A 19,600-nucleotide genomic window follows, 5' to 3' on the forward strand; every position below is an offset into this window, starting at 1 on the left:
AACGTTACCATGAACAAGGGAAACAAGCTCCAGGGTAAGAACATTGACTTGTTCGGTAGTTTGTTCGTTTTTTAAACTACTGAACTAGACCGACCGCAAGCCCTGATTTTCTGGAACTGTTTTGGGCATGGGATCATGCGTGCAGTCGGTCAAATTATGACTTCCAGGAAATTCCTGAACACCTGAACCGATCTGGGTGATTTTTGGATACGTTGGTCACCCAGATCATGGCATCAGGGGATGTGGGGTTTTATTTATGGTACTTTTGGGGTGTTTGGAAAATGTGTGTTTTTTGCATCTGGAGATCATTGAGTTTAATACAGTTCTTGACTCAATTATCTCCCATGCACAGGGGAGGGATTATCTTATTATGTATGGGAGTGTCCTTATCTGAGAGCCAATGTAATTGTGTATTTGTTTCTACTGTGATTTACTCTAATTTCCAGGGGGAGTGCCCCTTGCATGGGGACCTGCATTTAAGGCCAATTGTGGCTGCCAATAAAGGTATTCCAGCTTGTACTCCCAGAACTATGTGTCGTCTGGTTACTGGGAGGGGAAAGGGCTAATCACTAATCACTGTTCCAGTGTGGAGGATTCAACAGGGAAAGTGCTTGTAAAGACTAGAGCTCCCAGGACTAAGTCATCCAGTGCCTGGGGGTGTCTAGAGCGAATTCCCCATTCGGCTCCAGGGAGGAGTGGTTCCATGACCCAAGTCAAGCCATGTGACTTGTCCCCTGTTCCAGCTAGGAAGCGGTCCTTGGCAGAGGGACCCAGCCAGAGGTACAGGGAGCTCTGTTACACTCGCCAACTAAAGACCAAGTCCGGACATCCCTGAGTTGACCCGAAAAGGGTCAAGCCATGTCTGCTGGAGCACCATGCAAGGGGAGAGCAGTGTGATAGGACACACCGTCAATGAACATTTTATGGCAGTTAGTTTTTTCCTTATGGTTCAGTAAACAAACAAAGTCCCGATTCTACCCTTTTATACCACCCACAACCAGACTACCTCTTGGCTTGTTAACCCTGTTGACCTCTCTTGATACCTCATTAATTCTGCAAGTGTTCTACTAGGTCACTTGTCACAAGAAAGCAGGCAGCGCTGTTCGGACGTCGAGTGCATGGCATGGAACTAAAATCAGACAGACTAACACCGCTGAACTTGTACCATCGCCTGCTTCTTTTCCAGAGGACCCAGGAGAGTGCTCTTCGGGCAAATTGTTCACACAAACTTAAGGAACAGTCGCTCCCTGGAACCAGAACTCTTTTGTACTAATACAGGAACTCTCGAACAGAGACCGGCCACAGCATATTTCACTATGAATCTCTTTTGGGCTATGACCACGTGGCCCGTCGGTCAAAACATTACCCAGATGGCGTTCCCGTTCTGTGACAAGACCAATCTCGCCACATTGCATTGGAGAAGCCTGGTTACCCGCCTGTTGCCCCTGGACTATGGCCCCATGTTAAAAAGCCTTATTTTCCCCTGCAGAAAAGGCTTTTTTGTGCCTTTCTGCCCGGCGGTCGATAGATTCAATCTACCGAACAAATAACCAAATGACTGGACCACCTGTATTGGGAGTGTGTCGGCAATTTACCTCCCAGAGGCTGCGGTTAACCGCAGCTTAATTGACAAATGCTGGGTGGCCTTTGTTCGTTTGCCGAACACGTGGCGACGGCCATTTTAGAGTCCCGAACGGCCAGCGGTGTTCAGCGCCCAAACTATGGAACTGGAAACGGACACTTATTTGCGCGAACAGTGCTGAGCCGTCAGCCTCCTTGCTTCTGCATTCGGTCATTTAACCGGATGCCTGTTCATTCGGTAGTTTAAACCATATGAACAGCATTACTCCAGAAAGCCATGCCATGGAGCTGTCAGGGTACCTGAGGCCTCTACCTCTAAGGGAGGTAGAGACTTGGTGGTGTATCCGTCCAGGCGAGCTGTCTCCTCCGTTCCTCGCGGTTCATCCAGTCACTTAAACACCGGCCGCGAGGAATCCACGTCCTTTTCTAGCAGGACGCTCAATACGTGACGTCATGACGCTAGCACGAGCAATCTGTCACTCAAGTGTCCGATATCCAATCGGTACTTTTCAGAGGCGTGATTTCCATCCAGAACCAGGGTATTTAAGCTTACTCCTTACTTCAGCTCATTGCCCTGTCGTGGTTCTAGCTTGTCTAGTCACTCAGTGCTCTGGTATTCTAGTTTGCTCTATTGGTTTTGACTCGGCTCGTTGTACTTCCCTGTTTCTCCGTTATCCCTTGACCCGGCTTGTCTCTCGCTTATCTGTCTTCTCGTTCCCCCGACCTCGGCTTGCCTCTGACTATTCTTTACTCTCGGTACGTTAGTCCGGCCATTCTAAGGCCCGGTATACGTACCTTTCCACTCTTTGTACTCTGCGTGTTGGATCCCTGTCCCGATCCTGACATTACGACAGGGCCAATGGATCCTGCAGGTACAAACAGTCAGCTTGGTTCTTCGGATCCCAGGTTTGACGCCATGGAACATAGGATGGATCAGATGGCTTTGGCACTACAGGCACTTTTGTCTCGTGCTAGTAATCCACCTGAGGAGACACGTACTCCTTCCATTTCTCCTGCAGTCTCAGGTCTAGAGGTAGCCACTGTAGGTGCTTCTTCCCGTATTACCCCACCAGTACGTTATGGCGGGTCACCGGAGAAGTGTCGTGGCTTTCTAAACCAGATTAGCATCCATTTCGAACTACAACCCCGCTCTTATCCTACAGATAGAGCAAAGGTTGGATTTATTATTACTCTACTCATTGAAAAAGCTTTGAGATGGGCCAATCCTTTATGGGAGAATGATAATCCACTCGTCTATAATTATAATGCCTTTGTAGCTGCGTTTAGAAGAACTTTTGACCCCCCTGGCAGAAAGGTCAATGCAGCTAGATTAATGTTGCGCCTTAAACAGGACAATCGAACACTTGTGGATTATGCACTAGAGTTCAGATCCTTGGCGGCAGAAGTTAAGTGGAACGAACAGGCTTATATAGATGTGTTTCTGAATGGGTTATCAGATGTAATTCTTGACGAGGTCGCTACTAGAGAACTCCCTGAAAATTTGGAGGATTTAATTTCTTTTATATCTCGTATTGATGAACGCTTAAGAGAGAGGCAGAACACTCGAGATAGGACCCGTAGACCCTCCTTTAAACTAGCACCTACCTTTCAAATCTCTGAGTTCGAAGACTTACGTATTCCTGAACCTATGCAGATAGGCAGTACTCATCTCACTGAAAGAGAGAGACAGTACAGGAGAAGGGAGGGTTTATGTATGTATTGTGGAGTCAGGGGTCATTTACGCCTAAATTGTCCCAATCGTTCGGGAAACGCTCGCACCTAAGTTCCTCTAGAGGACAGGCCTTGGGTGTTTCTACTTTGTCCTCTATGCACAACTACAAGGAGCTCAGGCTTGTGTTACCCGTTTCTTTAAAGTGGGAGAAGGGAGTAGTTAAGACTATGGCACTAATTGATTCCGGAGCTGCTGAGAGCTTTATAGATCAGGGTTTTGCTGCCAAGCATGCTATTCCATCCCAGTTAAAAGAGACACCTCTGGCTGTTGAGGCCATCGATGGTAGACCGTTACTTGAGCCTGTTATTTTTCATGAGACCATACCGATTAACTTGACTGTTGGCATCCTGCATAAAGAGGATATATCCTTGATGCTCATTTCTTCTCCGTCTATTCCCATAGTTCTGGGGTACTCCTGGCTGAGGAGACACAACCCTATTATTAATTGGGAATCAGGGGAGATAGTTTCATGGGGAGAGAATTGTCAAGAGAAATGCTTGCGGAAGGTCTTACCTCTTGGATTAACTAATACATCGAATACCTCTGACAATCCTACAGAGACACAAATTCCGTCTCAGTATCTAGATTTAAAGGCAGTATTTGACAAAAAGAAAGCCGATACCTTACCCCCACACAGGTCCTTCGATTGCAAAATTAACCTACTCCCTGGTACCATGCCTCCCAGAGGTCATGTATACCCATTATCTATAAAGGAGAACTCAGTCCTAGAGGAATATATTCACGAGAATTTAGACAAGGGATTCATCAGGAGGTCCTCCTCCCCTGCCGGGGCTGGATTTTTTTTTGTTAAAAAGAAAGATGGTTCTTTGAGACCTTGTATTGATTATCGAGGCCTGAATAAGATAACCATTAAAAATGCCTACCCGATTCCCTTGATCACCGAACTCTTCGATCGTTTGAAGGGCTCTACAATTTTCACCAAGTTAGACCTCAGAGGGGCATATAACTTGGTGAGAATCCAGCAGGGACATGAGTGGATGACGGCATTCAATACTCGATATGGCCACTATGAATATACCGTCATGCCTTTTGGGTTATGCAATGCACCAGCAGTATTCCAAGATCTGATTAATGAGGTTCTTAGGGAATTTCAGCAAGAGTGCGTCATTGTATACCTAGATGATATACTCATTCATTCTAGTGACATTGAGATTCATCACAAACAAGTCAGGAGGGTTTTGCACAAGCTTCTCCAGCATGGCTTGTACTGCAAGTTGGAGAAATGTAGCTTTGATCAAACCCAGGTAACCTTTCTCGGCTATGTGATCTCTGGGGAGGGATTTAAGATGGATCCGGATAAGCTCCAATCCATTCTAGAGTGGCCTTTACCCACAGGTCTTAAAGCCATACAGAGATTTATTGGTTTTTCCAATTATTATAGGCGCTTTATCAAGGGCTATTCTTCCATTATTGCACCTATCACTAACATGACCAAACAGGGGGCTGACACTAAGAATTGGACTACTGAAGCTCTCCTTGCGTTCAAGACTCTCAAGGAGCTTTTCGCTTCCGCTCCAATTTTAGTTCACCCTGACACTTCTCTGCCATTTTTGCTCGAGGTAGACGCATCAGAGACTGGTTTAGGTGCTGTTCTATCTCAAAGGTTGGGTGTTGATAAACCATTACATCCATGTGGATTTTTCTCTAAAAAATTGACCGGTACTGAAAGCAGGTATGACATTGGTGACAGAGAATTACTAGCGGTTATCAAGGCTTTGAAAGAATGGAGACATTTATTGGAGGGTACATTACATCCTGTTACCATCCTGACAGACCACAAAAACTTGTCTTATATCGGAGAGGCCAAGCGTCTGTCCTCCAGGCAGGCTCGTTGGTCGTTGTTTCTTACCCATTTCAATTACGTTCTGACTTACAGACCTGGGTCAAAGAATTCTAAAGCCGATGCGCTATCTCGCCAATATGAACCCTCTGCTTCAGTTGAACCACTTTTGTCTTCCATTGTACCCAAATGCAATATTATTGCTAATACCAGTCTCAAAATTCATTCCCCGCTACTTGACCAGATCTTGAAGTCACAACATCTAGCTCCCGGAAACACTCCTGAGGGAAGAAACTTTGTTCCTCCTGAACTTCAACTGGAGCTCTTACAATGTTTTCATGAAAGTAAAATAGCTGGTCATCCTGGTATTCGCAAGACGTACTCTCTGATATCCAAAGATTTCTGGTGGCCTTCACTTCGTAAGGATATTGAGGAGTTCGTCGCAGCTTGTGAGACTTGTGCCAAGACTAAACTATCTCATGCATCCCCATGTGGCCTGTTACACCCCTTGGACATTCCTGAGAAACCTTGGTCCTGTTTGTCCATTGACTTTATCGTTGATTTGCCTGCTTCCAAAAGACAGACTGTTATTCTCACGGTGGTGGATAGATTTACCAAGATGGCCCATTTCGTGCCATTACCTAAACTTCCGACTTCCCCTGAATTGGCGGAGATTTTTGCGAGAGAAGTTTTTCGCCTACATGGGATCCCTTCAGAGATTGTTTCTGATAGAGGTTCTCAATTTGTCTCACGTTTCTGGAGATCCTTTTGTTCTCAAATGGGCATCAAATTGAACTTTTCCTCTGCCTATCACCCTCAGTCTAACGGAGCTGCTGAACGTACTAATCAAAAGATCGAACAGTATCTGCGTTGCTTTGTTTCCGAACACCAGGACGATTGGGTCGGTCTGATTCCTTGGGCGGAGTTCGCACACAATAACCTTGTTTGCGATTCAACTCGCTCTAGCCCTTTCTTCATGAACTATGGCTTTCATCCTTCGATTTTTCCTTCGGTTTCCTCTTCTCAGGGGATACCGTCGGTTGATGATCATGTCGCCAACCTGAAGAAATTATGGGATCAAACTCGACAAATTCTATTACATAGTTCCTCGCTGTTCAAGAAACACGCTGACAAACATAGAAGAGCGGCTCCTGTTTTTGTTCCTGGGGATAGGGTATGGTTGAGTACTAAGAATATTCGCCTAAAAGTTCCGTCCATGAAATTTGCTCCTCGTTACATAGGTCCTTACAGGGTTCTCACTCGCATCAATCCGGTTGCGTATCGCCTTGCTCTGCCACCTGCCTTACGCATTCCTAACTCTTTTCATGTCTCCTTGTTGAAACCCCTCATTTGCAACAAATTCTCCTCTAAGGTCTCCTCGCCTCGTCCTGTTCAGGTGGAGGGTCGGGAGGAGTACGAGGTCAGCTCCATCATTGACTCCAGAATTTCAAGGGGAAAATTGCAATATCTGGTCAACTGGAGGGGATATGGTCCTGAGGAGAGGAGTTGGGTACCTCAGGAGGACGTCCATGCTTCTCGCCTTCGCAGAGCATTTCACCTTCGCTTCCCATCTCGCCCCGGTTCATTCCGCCCGGTGGGCGTATCTGAGAGGGGGGGTACTGTCAGGGTACCTGAGGCCTCTACCTCTAAGGGAGGTAGAGACTTGGTGGTGTATCCGTCCAGGCGAGCTGTCTCCTCCGTTCCTCGCGGTTCATCCAGTCACTTAAACACCGGCCGCGAGGAATCCACGTCCTTTTCTAGCAGGACGCTCAATACGTGACGTCATGACGCTAGCACGAGCAATCTGTCACTCAAGTGTCCGATATCCAATCGGTACTTTTCAGAGGCGTGATTTCCATCCAGAACCAGGGTATTTAAGCTTACTCCTTACTTCAGCTCATTGCCCTGTCGTGGTTCTAGCTTGTCTAGTCACTCAGTGCTCTGGTATTCTAGTTTGCTCTATTGGTTTTGACTCGGCTCGTTGTACTTCCCTGTTTCTCCGTTATCCCTTGACCCGGCTTGTCTCTCGCTTATCTGTCTTCTCGTTCCCCCGACCTCGGCTTGCCTCTGACTATTCTTTACTCTCGGTACGTTAGTCCGGCCATTCTAAGGCCCGGTATACGTACCTTTCCACTCTTTGTACTCTGCGTGTTGGATCCCTGTCCCGATCCTGACAGGAGCCTATTCGCATGGAGAACAGACTTTGTGAACACTTTAGCTCCACGGCGATTGGACTGTGTGCATTGGATCTGAGCGCTATTCAGTACTTTTGTGCGCTCAGATCCCAGCTGGGGATGGGTTACAGGTATATATTTTATGTGACAAATGTAACATTGTGTATTTTATTGTATTTTAGTGTTTTATTGTAACTATGTGGTTAATGGAGTTTTGCCTCTGTCCTTGGAGATAATTGGATTACTTCCCAATTATCTCCAGGATAGAGGGGAGGGATTGTAATGTACTGTGGGAGTGTTTTAACCCTGTATGCCTGTGATTGGTCATTTTAGCATTTTTGATTGCCAGGAGTGTAAGCTGAACACCAAACTCCCGAACTGAATACAACAGAATGCTCCAAACTCCCGAACTGGAACCTCACAAATAGCTGCTAGCAGACGAATAGGAAAAGCACCGCTTACACTCCTAGCGGTCAGTCTCTAACAGCATACATTAAATCCCCCCAAAGACGAGACAGAGATCCGTGTTGAGGGTCAAGCAGTGATCTGGTTTATTGAGGGCTACCTGCCAGTATTTATGCAGGTCTTCCACCTGGTGGACACTCCCCTAGGGGACCAGATGGAAGACTGTGACAAAGGACAGACATGAACCAATGACAGACACACAGAGGTAAAACATCCCCACAATGTCCCTCCCTCTGTCCTGGAGATAATTGGGAAGTAATCCAATTATCTCCCAGGACAGAGGCAAAACTCCATTAACCACATGGCAGTAAAAGACAGTAAAAGACATAAAACTGTATAAAGTTACAACTGTTGCACAAAACATATACATTCTACCTACCCCCAGATAGCTTAGATCTGAGCACACATTATCACCAAATGGCGCTCAGATCACATACATACATTTCAATCGCCATGGAGCCAAAGTCTCTCCCATAGTCTTTCGTTACACGAAGAGGCTCCATGGCATGGCTATCAGGGGTAATGCTGGTCATATGGTTTAAACTACCGAATGAACAGGCATCCGGTTAAATGACCGAATGCAGAAGCAAGGAGGCTGACGGCTCAGCGGTGTTCGCACAAATAAGTGTCCGTTTCCAGTTCCATAGTTTGGGTGCTGAACACCGCTGGCCGTTCGGGACTTTAAAATGGCCGCCGCCACGTGTTCGGCAAAAGAACAAAGGCCACCCAGCATTTGTCAATTAAGTTGCGGTTAACCGCAGCCTCTGGGAGGTAAATTGCTGACACACTCCCAATACAGGTGGTCCAGTCATTCAGTTGTTTGTTCGGTAGATTGAATCTACCGACCGCCGGGCAGAAAGGCACGAACAAGCCTTTTCTGCAGGGGAAAAGAAGGCTTTTTAACATGGGGCCATAATCCAGATGCAGCAGGCGGGCAACCAGGTTTCTCCAATGCAATGTGGTGAGATTGGTCTCGTCACACTTGCTATAATCACTGAGCTCTTGTAAGAGCTGTTATGTTCCTGTTATGCTCTCTGGGGAAAGAGAGGTTCACCCACTGGAAGCTGGATCCTGGCCTTGGGTCCAGGGTGGGTGGAGACGGCAAGACCCCGGCGCAGCTGCATCGCTGGAAGTGGGGTCTGCAGTGCTGATGGTGTCTGGTGGAGTGCTTGGAGTCCTCAGCGAGAACTAGGAGCATCGATTGGCGGAGGTACTCGGTCGGAGTGCCAGCGTTCCGTCACATTCATTAACTAATTTGTGTCAGGACTTTCCCTCTTTATTCATTAATTATTTACTTATTTACTCTAATTATGTCCTGTCTGTTGTTCTCTGCTATTCCTATCTGTTGAGCTTTGTTATTTCTGTCTGTTGTTCTCCGCTATTCCTGTCTGTTGTTCTCTGCTAATCCTGTCTGTTGAGCTTTGTTATTCCTGTCTGTTAAGCTCTGCTATTCCTGTCTGTTAAGCTCTGCTATTCCTGTCTGTTGAGCTTTGCTATTCATGTCTGTTAAGCTCTGCTATTCCTGTCTGTTGAGCTCTGCTATTCCTGTCTGTTGTTCTCTGCTATTCATGTCTGTTAAGCTCTGCTATTCCTGTCTGTTGTTCTCTGCTAATCCTGTCTGTTGAGCTTTGTTATTCCTGTCTGTTGTTCTCTGCTATTCCTGTCTGTTGTTCTCTGCTATTCCTGTCTGTTGAGCTTTGTTATTCCTGTCTGTTGTTCTCTGCTATTCATGTCTGTTAAAATCTGCTATTCCTGTCTGTTGTTCTCTGCTATTCCTGTCTGTTGTTCTCTGCTAATCCTGTCTGTTGAGCTTTGCTATTCCTGTCTGTTAAGCTCTGCTATTCCTGTCTGTTGTTCTCTGCTAATCCTGTCTGTTGAGCTTTGTTATTCCTGTCTGTTGTTCTCTGCTATTCATGTCTGTTAAGCTCTGCTAATCCTGTCTGTTGAGCTTTGCTATTCCTGTCTGTTAAGCTCTGCTATTCCTGTCTGTTGTTCTCTGCTAATCCTGTCTGTTGAGCTTTGTTATTCCTGTCTGTTGTTCTCTGCTATTCATGTCTGTTAAGCTCTGCTATTCCTGTCTGTTGAGCTTTGCTATTCCTGTCTGTTGTTCTCTGCTATTCCTGTCTGTTGAGCTCTGCTATTCATGTCTGTTGTTCTCTGCTAGTCCTGTCTGTTAAGCTCTGCTATTCCTGTCTGTTGAGCTTTGCTATTCCTGTCTGTTGTTCTCTGCTAATCCTGTCTGTTAAGCTCTGCTATTCCTGTCTGTTAAGCTCTGCTATTCCTGTCTGTTAAGCTCTGCTATTCCTGTCTGTTAAGCTCTGCTATTCCTGTCTGTTGTTCTCTGCTAATCCTGTCTGTTGAGCTTTGTTATTCCTGTCTGTTGTTCTCTGCTATTCCTGTCTGTTGTTCTCTGCTATTCCTGTCTGTTGAGCTTTGTTATTCCTGTCTGTTGTTCTCTGCTATTCCTGTCTGTTAAGCTCTGCTATTCCTGTCTGTTGTTCTCTGCTATTCATGTCTGTTAAGCTCTGCTATTCCTGTCTGTTGAGCTTTGTTATTCCTGTCTGTTGTTCTCTGCTATTCCTGTCTGTTGAGCTTTGCTATTCCTGTCTGTTGTTCTCTGCTATTCCTGTCTGTTGAGCTTTGCTATTCCTGTCTGTTGTTCTCTGCTATTCATGTCTGTTAAGCTCTGCTATTCCTGTCTGTTGAGCTTTGTTATTCCTGTCTGTTGAGCTTTGCTATTCCTGTCTGTTGAGCTTTGCTATTCCTGTCTGTTGAGCTCTGCTATTCATGTCTGTTGTTCTCTGCTAGTCCTGTCTGTTAAGCTCTGCTATTCCTGTCTGTTGAGCTTTGCTATTCCTGTCTGTTGTTCTCTGCTAATCCTGTCTGTTAAGCTCTGCTATTCCTGTCTGTTAAGCTCTGCTATTCCTGTCTGTTAAGCTCTGCTATTCCTGTCTGTTAAGCTCTGCTATTCCTGTCTGTTGTTCTCTGCTAATCCTGTCTGTTGAGCTTTGTTATTCCTGTCTGTTGTTCTCTGCTATTCCTGTCTGTTGTTCTCTGCTATTCCTGTCTGTTGAGCTTTGTTATTCCTGTCTGTTGTTCTCTGCTATTCCTGTCTGTTGAGCTTTGCTATTCCTGTCTGTTGAGCTTTGCTATTCCTGTCTGTTAAGCTTTGCTATTCCTGTCTGTTGAGCTTTGCTATTCCTGTCTGTTGTTCTCTGCTATTCCTGTCTGTTGAGCTTTGCTATTCCTGTCTGTTGTTCTCTGCTATTCCTGTCTGTTGAGCTTTGCTATTCCTGTCTGTTGTTCTCTGCTAATCCTGTCTGTTGAGCTTTGTTATTCCTGTCTGTTGAGCTTTGCTATTCCTGTCTGTTGAGCTTTGCTATTCCTGTCTGTTGTTCTCTGCTATTCCTGTCTGTTGAGCTTTGCTATTCCTGTCTGTTGAGCTTTGCTATTCCTGTCTGTTGAGCTTTGCTATTCCTGTCTGTTGAGCTTTGCTATTCCTGTCTGTTGAGCTTTGTTATTCCTGTCTGTTGTTCTCTGCTAATCCTGTCTGTTGAGCTTTGCTATTCCTGTCTGTTGTTCTCTGCTATTCCTGTCTGTTGAGCTTTGCTATTCCTGTCTGTTGTTCTCTGCTAATCCTGTCTGTTGAGCTTTGTTATTCCTGTCTGTTGTTCTCTGCTATTCCTGTCTGTTGTTCTCTGCTATTCCTGTCTGTTGAGCTTTGCTATTCCTGTCTGTTGAGCTTTGCTATTCCTGTCTGTTGAGCTTTGCTATTCCTGTCTGTTGAGCTTTGTTATTCCTGTCTGTTGAGCTTTGCTATTCCTGTCTGTTGAGCTTTGTTATTCCTGTCTGTTGTTCTCTGCTAATCCTGTCTGTTGAGCTTTGCTATTCCTGTCTGTTGTTCTCTGCTATTCCTGTCTGTTGAGCTTTGTTATTCCTGTCTGTTGAGCTTTGCTATTCCTGTCTGTTGAGCTTTGTTATTCCTGTCTGTTGTTCTCTGCTAATCCTGTCTGTTGAGCTTTGTTATTCCTGTCTGTTGTTCTCTGCTAATCCTGTCTGTTGTTCTCTGCTAATCCTGTCTGTTGTTCTCTGCTAATCCTGTCTGTTGAGCTCTGCTATGCATGTCTGCTGAGCGCTAGTAAACCATGTGACTTGTATCTCTGTGAACATATTCGCAGATGGTTTGATAAAATTATTATAGCAGAAAGACATGGGGAGCCAGGAGAGTGAGAGGAGGGGTTTGCCAGCAATGCCAGTTATTTCCTTGTTTTGTCTGTAGGGGGCGCTCAGCTGTACTGAAACCGGCGTTCAATGGGGCTCGACCTATGTTATTCCAAGATCTCAAACGGCTCTTTTATCGTCTGTTGTCTGTGATTTACTAAACACAGATTTCCCATTTATCAAGTTTCCACTTTTTTCCCTTTTTTTTCCCTTTGTTCTCTGATTCCACATACAAACCAAAAAACTACACATAAACGACCAATGATTAATTATGCAACAAACGTTTAGTGAGCAGATTGTGTTTCATGTCACTGATTGTTTAGGGGTGTGACGGACACCTCCGCAGACAGATGCTCCTAGCGCTGCTCAAGGACCATCAGCACTGCACTTGACACCACAGGCACCGCAGACTCCACGAACTGCTGTAGCTTGGTTGGGATCTCGCCGTCCCCTCCAAGAGAGTATAGCTGGGGCTCACCTCCAAGAGAGTATAGCTGGGGCTCACCTCCAAGAGAGTATAGCTGGGGCTCACCTCCAAGAGAGTATAGCTGGGGCTCACCTCCAAGAGAGTATAGCTGGGGCTCACCTCCAAGAGAGTATAGCTGGGGCTCACCTCCAAGAGAGTATAGCTGGGGCTCACCTCCAAGAGAGTATAGCTGGGGCTCACCTCCAAGAGAGTATAGCTGGGGCTCACCTCCAAGAGAGTATAGCTGGGGCTCACCTCCAAGAGAGTATAGCTGGGGCTCACCTCCAAGAGAGTATAGCTGGGGCTCACCTCCAAGAGAGTATAGCTGGGGCTCACCTCCAAGAGAGTATAGCTGGGGCTCACCTCCAAGAGAGTATAGCTGGGGCTCTCCTCCAAGAGAGTATAGCTGGGGCTCTCCTCCAAGAGAGTATAGCTGGGGCTCACCTCCAAGAGAGTATAGCTGGGGCTCACCTCCAAGAGAGTATAGCTGGGGCTCTCCTCCAAGAGAGTATAGCTGGGGCTCTCCTCCAGGAGAGTATAGCTGTGTAACGGCACCGCCAGGCATAAAAGGAGTTAAAAGCCGTTTAGGAGATATTCCCTTCCAGATATACAGGTAGCTACTGAAGACACCAATCACCCGAACAGGAAATCATATGAATGCTGTAAACAGTCGAACCATATGAATGCTTCAAACAGCCGAATAGGAAAAACCATACGAAAGGTTTACACTCCTAGCAGTCGAACTAGAAAAGCATACAATAAATCCCCCCAAGAATTAGACAAGGCTCCGTGTTGAGGGTCAAGCAGTGATCTGGTTTAATGGGGCTACCTGCCCGGTATTTATGCAGGTCCTCCACCAGGTGGACACTCCCCTAGGGGACCTGGTGGAAAACTGTGACAAAAGTAGTAAAGTGACCAATCACAGACATGCACAGTTAAACACTCCCATTAATTCCAGCAGAAATCCTCCCCTCTGCCTGTGATACATTACTGAACACAATGGACTAACGTAATTATCACAGGCAGGAAAATACACAGTTTTACACAATATTCATAACTTTAAAAGTATACATCACATTACATTTTTAGAATTAGCATACTCCAAATACGAACATACTCAAAAATCAGACAATTCCATCCAGTGGTTTAAAAGTTAGGTCGAAATCCTTTGTGACCAACTGAAGCATGGCTTTCCAGCCCAAACCTGTTCCACAGAGTCCTCTATCCTGGAGATAATTGGCTTAACTGGGTGTGGTAAGCCAACTATCTCCAGGTACATAAAATATCTCTATTCACAACAACAGCAAAAATACATAATTCCTATCATACTGAACAGAACCCCCACATTCAACCTATCCCCAGATGGCTTGGATCTGAGTGCTCAATATATCCAAAACAGCGCTCAAATGCCACAAACACAGTTAAATCGCCATGGGGTTTAAGTTTAGCATGGGCTGATGAGAGGGGCCATAGTCATTAGGCAGGAGGCTGGCAATCAGGCTTCTCCACAACCCAGTGGCGAGGTTAGTTTCGCCACAAGCTGTATAGCTGAAGAGAGAGCTTACAAGAGCTAGTAGTGATATAGCTGGTATAGCTGTTACTTACAACAAGAGACAAGGCTACAAGTTGAGGGTAAGAAGATCTGGTTTATTGAGTGCAAGGGGCATTTCTTTTATACAGTTTTCCCCACAAGGTTACCACCCACGTGGACCTTGTTGGGCACCGACAACACAAACTTAACAACCAATCATTTACAGACACACAGTTAAACACTTCCATTCATTACTGCAAAATGCCTTCCCTCTGCTTGGGAGATAATTGAGTTAATTGCTGTATTAACTCAATTATCTCCAAGCGAAAAATATACTTTTTATACAATTTTATACATTCAATCAATCCGAATAAACATTTTCAGAACCAGCATACTTAGGGGACAAACATGTCCAAAAATCATGCAAATTGGTCCAGTGGTTCAGGAGATAGCTGGAAGTCCCATTTTGACCGACTGCACGCACATTTTCATGCCCAAAACAGTTCGAGATTTGGGCTGTGCGGCCGGTCCATTTACCTTAGTTCAAATACTGTTGAAATGCACGAACGGGGGCCGTTCATGCAATTAGCACTGTTAATGTGGCGTTTGTATTGTCGAACGCCGTTTGACTCCATTCGAAGTGTTGAAGTTCCAGAGAAGGCAGAAGTTCAGCGGTGTTCGTGCCATCACTTATTCTGATTTCAGTTCCATGAACTCAACGACCAAACACCGCTGAACGCGTTCGAATGAATTAAAATGGCTTTGACTACTTCGGCACTTCGGCTGCATTCGAAGTGCCACTTCAAAAGTGCAGAATAGTAGCAATACAATTTAAAGGGCCAGAAACAGTCTCCAAAGTACAACAGCCATAAACACACCCTGTTCCAAATTATTATGCAAATGATATTTTTCTCATTTACCTAAATAATTGAAGTAAATAACAGTCAGCATAATTCTTATGTTATCAACTATTAAGAGTACAATTCAAATTTTATAACATGACAGGAGGCTTCGTATTTGCTTAAGTCTCTCTTTACTAGAACTCCACAGCAGCACAGAAAACAACCAATCAGAAAAAAGTTAGGTACTATAAAACTCCCCTCCCCATGCATCATTCCCTCTTTCTTTGCTGCTCTGCAGACAGTACAGATCAGAGTACCACTGCCTCCTGCTTCTAGTGGGTGGCTTTGGGATTTATTTTTGACATATTTATATTTATATTATTCAGTTACCATATTGTGTATTTATTTTTATATATTATATATGTATATACTGTATTTAGGTATATATTATATTATTTTCTTTTTATATATTTTATGTTTATTTCTGTATTTAGTTATTATATATTTTTATAATTCTTTTCCTTTTATATATTTAAGGTTTATTAGATTTAGTCATATGTTTCTTGTTTATATATGTATATACTGTTTTTTTATATTTATTATTTATATATTTTAGTTTGTTTTTTAGTGGCTTTGGGCTTCTGCCCGTTTTTTCCTCATTGCTCCCCCTGTTTTTGGGGATGTTTCCTTCATGTGGTTTTAGGGGGGTTTCCTGGGGATCCTTTTGGTTTTGCCCCTCTTCCCTTCCCCCCCCCCACTCCCTATCAGCCCCCGCGGGCTATGGGCGGTCAGATGCGAGTACCCGGCGGCCGGGTCAGCTCACACACGTGGCTGCCTCGCCGCGGCCGGCTTCTTTGGAGCCACGTGCAGCCGACCGGCGAGAGGGGGGGTGCACCTACTCACAGCCCCCCCTCCAGCCGGACCGCAGTGTTCTCCTAGCTGGCATTCTGGCTCTGTAACATGATGCATACAGAGCCAGTCTGCCAGTGAGCTCAAGGATAAGCAGAATTAGTTTTCTGCTACCATTTTTTTTTTTTGTTTCTATAACAAATAGGGGATACCTGCTTATTGCCAAGTAACAAGTGTTATTTGGTGAATAGGCTTATAGTCAGTAGATAAGTGCCTAATCCATCTCTGGAGTCAGAGAGGAGACTCCTCTAGCATGCTATGCTCTGTACATGGCAAATCTACAAAGCTAAGAAGACCTGGCTATGGCTCAAACTGGTATGGGAGACCAGTCTATGCTGACACTGATTCAATTCCATCAGATTCTGTGACTTGTAGAATTGGAAGGTGGTGCATTGAGTTGACTATTATTTTTGCCCTATTCCTGATGTTATACCATGGGTAATATAACCTTCTGGCAGCATGCTGATGATGCATACTATGGATGAAGAAATCTGACTGGTCTGCATGCCCATGCGCATACCCTATTCTCAGATACGTATTGCTCACTACGTCACGTTTTTAATGGACGCAGTTTTCACTGGAACATTTTCAGTTTATACCTATTACAATTGTGATACCACTATTGCCTGCTGGGCATTTAGGGACTACTAGTCCCAGTTATATGTTATTAACACAGTATTATGCTGTCTAAAAGGGTTGGAGTCTGGGGGCCCTATGTCACAGGATGCTCTGAGGATCTACGATTTGTTGGGAACTCTACCCAACTCAGAGGTCCCCATTACTCATTCAATACCCATTGTAAAGCGCTGCGGAATTGGATTGTGCTATATATAAATAACATAGAAATAATACTATATAATAATACACAACCAGGATTGGCCTGCTATGTCTGTGCCCCATTGATTGGCCTGCTATGTCTGTGCCCCATTGATCGGCCTGCTATGTCTGTGCCCATTAGATCGGCCTGCTATGTCTGTGCCCAATTAACGGCCTGCTATGTCTGTGCCCAATTAACGGCCTGCTATGTCTGTGCCCAATTAACGGCCTGCTATGTCTGTGCCCAATAAACGGCCTGCTATGTCTGTGCCCAATAAACGGCCTGCTATGTCTGTGCCTATTTGCTTGGCCAACTGTTCTGTGTCCATTCGTTTGGCCTGCTGGGCCTATGCCCTTCCGGGAATATCACTGAGGAAAACACAGTATCCACCAGTGTCATGGAGATAGGCAAGTGTCCAGGCACACACCATTGCCAAACTGTCCAAGAGAACACCAGTATACGTCCATCTGAGTGTGGTGGGAAGGGTGAAGGCCCTAAACCTCATGTCTGAAGGGCAAGGTTTTCTTATGATGACCCCAGGCACACGTCCATGGTTTACACCAGACCGGCGACGGCACGTCTCCAAGGAGAACTTCGCACAGACAAGGACCGGTACTCAGATGACTACAGGGGACCGCGGTGTTTCCTTGTCTCTAACAACTAACTCTATATCTGTCTCCGGGTATCCATATAGGTATCGGTAGTTATTCCTGCCTAAGGTTGGCTCCAGGCCCTGTTCAGTGGGGCTTACTTGTTTTGCCTTCCGGCCTGATATTAGCCTTCTATCTGTGATAGAATTTTCGTATTTACCCTTATCTACGTTTATTTTAGTTTTTTTTGTTTTTGTTTCGTGACTTCCTTTTCTTTTCGCTCGGGTCGTCGAGAGGCCTGACTTGACCTCCTCCGACCTCCCAGGTGCTCGTGGATTGCGGAGAACGTCTCCAGCTTTCCTCAGGCTACCAACGGTCATCTTGGACCCCACGCGCACGCACGGGATCCGGACTGTCAGTTGGTAGTTTTTTCCATCTTTGTTTCCGTAGGTTGCCCTCACTCTTATGCTGATATTAGAATTGGTGTACCCTGCAGTTGGTCACCCCGAGTCTCTAGGGACCCTAGTTTGGATAACAAGAGGGTGCGGCCCTTATTTTCAGGAACGGAGAGCGAACCCCTCTCATATACAGACCCGGCCACTGATTTGCTTTTAGAGGGCGCAGCCCTCCCTCAACCTCAGTCGGATACTGAGCTGGATACAGAGGACATGTTTGGGGTGACACTTTCCCATAGAGAGAACCGGTCACGGATGTAGACTCTCCTGTGTGGTTATTCACGGGTGCGGCCCGTTAAGGCTATCAACCGGACGCTATCACAGAGTTTGATCGCATTATTAGAGGGCGCGGCTCTCTCATACGCTCGACGCGCTACGGTGCAGTCCTTTTTGTTCATCACTCAGGCTTGTACCTGTGCAAGACATTGATGACTGCATAGACGGGCGACTGCATAGACCGGCATTCTATTAGATCTGTTGTCCGTGCTACTGATCCCGTTATGGAGGACTGCCTGGTCATGCAAGGTATACATATTTAGACTGGATCCCTCTATTTTATCTCCGGTAATGGATCGACTGGACCCCGGACCACTGTACCACACGCGAGAAATACCCTCAGAGGTATACAGGGGGAGACTCCCACTTATTTACACACACTCTTGGAGATGGTAGGGCTAACGGATGAGCCTCGGGTAGTACGAGAGTACAGGTTTTGGTATATTCTGCACCATATATATCGGGGAATTGCTTTCAGTTTTGGATATCCAGACCATTGCGCACATGCTGCGCGGACAGTTTCTTCCATATCAAGATGACAGGAGATACAGAAACCTTCATGGAGCAGACGGGTACTATCTTGCTCAGGTAACAAGACTAGAGAAGGCCTACTACCCGGTCTGAAGGTAAACCGTGTGCATGGATTGCATGGTAAGACTGGAAACCCCGGTCGTCTTGAGTTCCCCAGTCATTACGATCTTGGGATAAGATGGCGGTACTGTCCCATCTCCTCGGAGCACATACCTGGTGACCAGGTTTCGGAGATGGTGGGCCTTCCATCTACACTGCGTGCAGAATTATTAGGCAAATGAGTATTTTGACCACATCATCCTCTTTATGCATGTTGTCTTACTCCAAGCTGTATAGGCTCGAAAGCCTACTACCAATTAAGCATATTAGGTGATGTGCATCTCTGTAATGAGAAGGGGTGTGGTCTAATGACATCAACACCTTATATCAGGTGTGCATAATTATTAGGCAACCTCCTTTCCTTTGGCAAAATGGGTCAAAAGAAGGACTTCACAGGCTCAGAAAAGTTAAAAATAGTGAGATATCTTGCAGAGGGATGCAGCACTCTTAAAATTGCAAAGCTTCTGAAGCGTGATCATCGAACAATCAAGCGTTTCATTCAAAATAGTCAACAGGGTCGCAAGAAGCGTGTGGAGAAACCAAGGCGCAAAATAACTGCCCATGAACTGAGAAAAGTCAAGCGTGCTGCTGCCAAGATGCCACTTGCCACCAGTATGGCCATATTTCAGAGCTGCAACATCACTAGAGTGCCCGAAAGCACAAGGTGTGCAATACTCAGAGACATGGTCAAGGTAAGAAAGGCTGAAAGATGACCACCACTGAACAAGACACACAAGCTGAAACGTCAAGACTGGGCCAAGAAATATCTCAAGACTGATTTTTCTAAGGTTTTATGGACTGATGAAATGAGAGTGAGTCGTGATGGGCCAGATGGATGGATTGGTAAAGGGCAGAGAGCTCCAGTCTGACTCAGACGCCAGCAAGGTGGAGGTGGAGTACTGGTTTGGGCTGGTATCATCAAAGATGAGCTTGTGGGGCCTTTTCGGGTTGAGGATGGAGTCAAGCTCAACTCCCAGTTTCTGGAAGACACCTTCTTCAAGCAGTGGTACAGGAAGAAGTCTGCATCCTTCAAGAAAAACATGATTTTCATGCAGGACAATGCTCCATCACACGCGTCCAAGTACTCCACAGCGTGGCTGGCAAGAAAGG

The sequence above is a fragment of the Pelobates fuscus genome, chromosome 1 (assembly GCF_036172605.1).
Source record: "Pelobates fuscus isolate aPelFus1 chromosome 1, aPelFus1.pri, whole genome shotgun sequence".
In the NCBI taxonomy this organism is placed as follows: domain Eukaryota; kingdom Metazoa; phylum Chordata; class Amphibia; order Anura; family Pelobatidae; genus Pelobates; species Pelobates fuscus.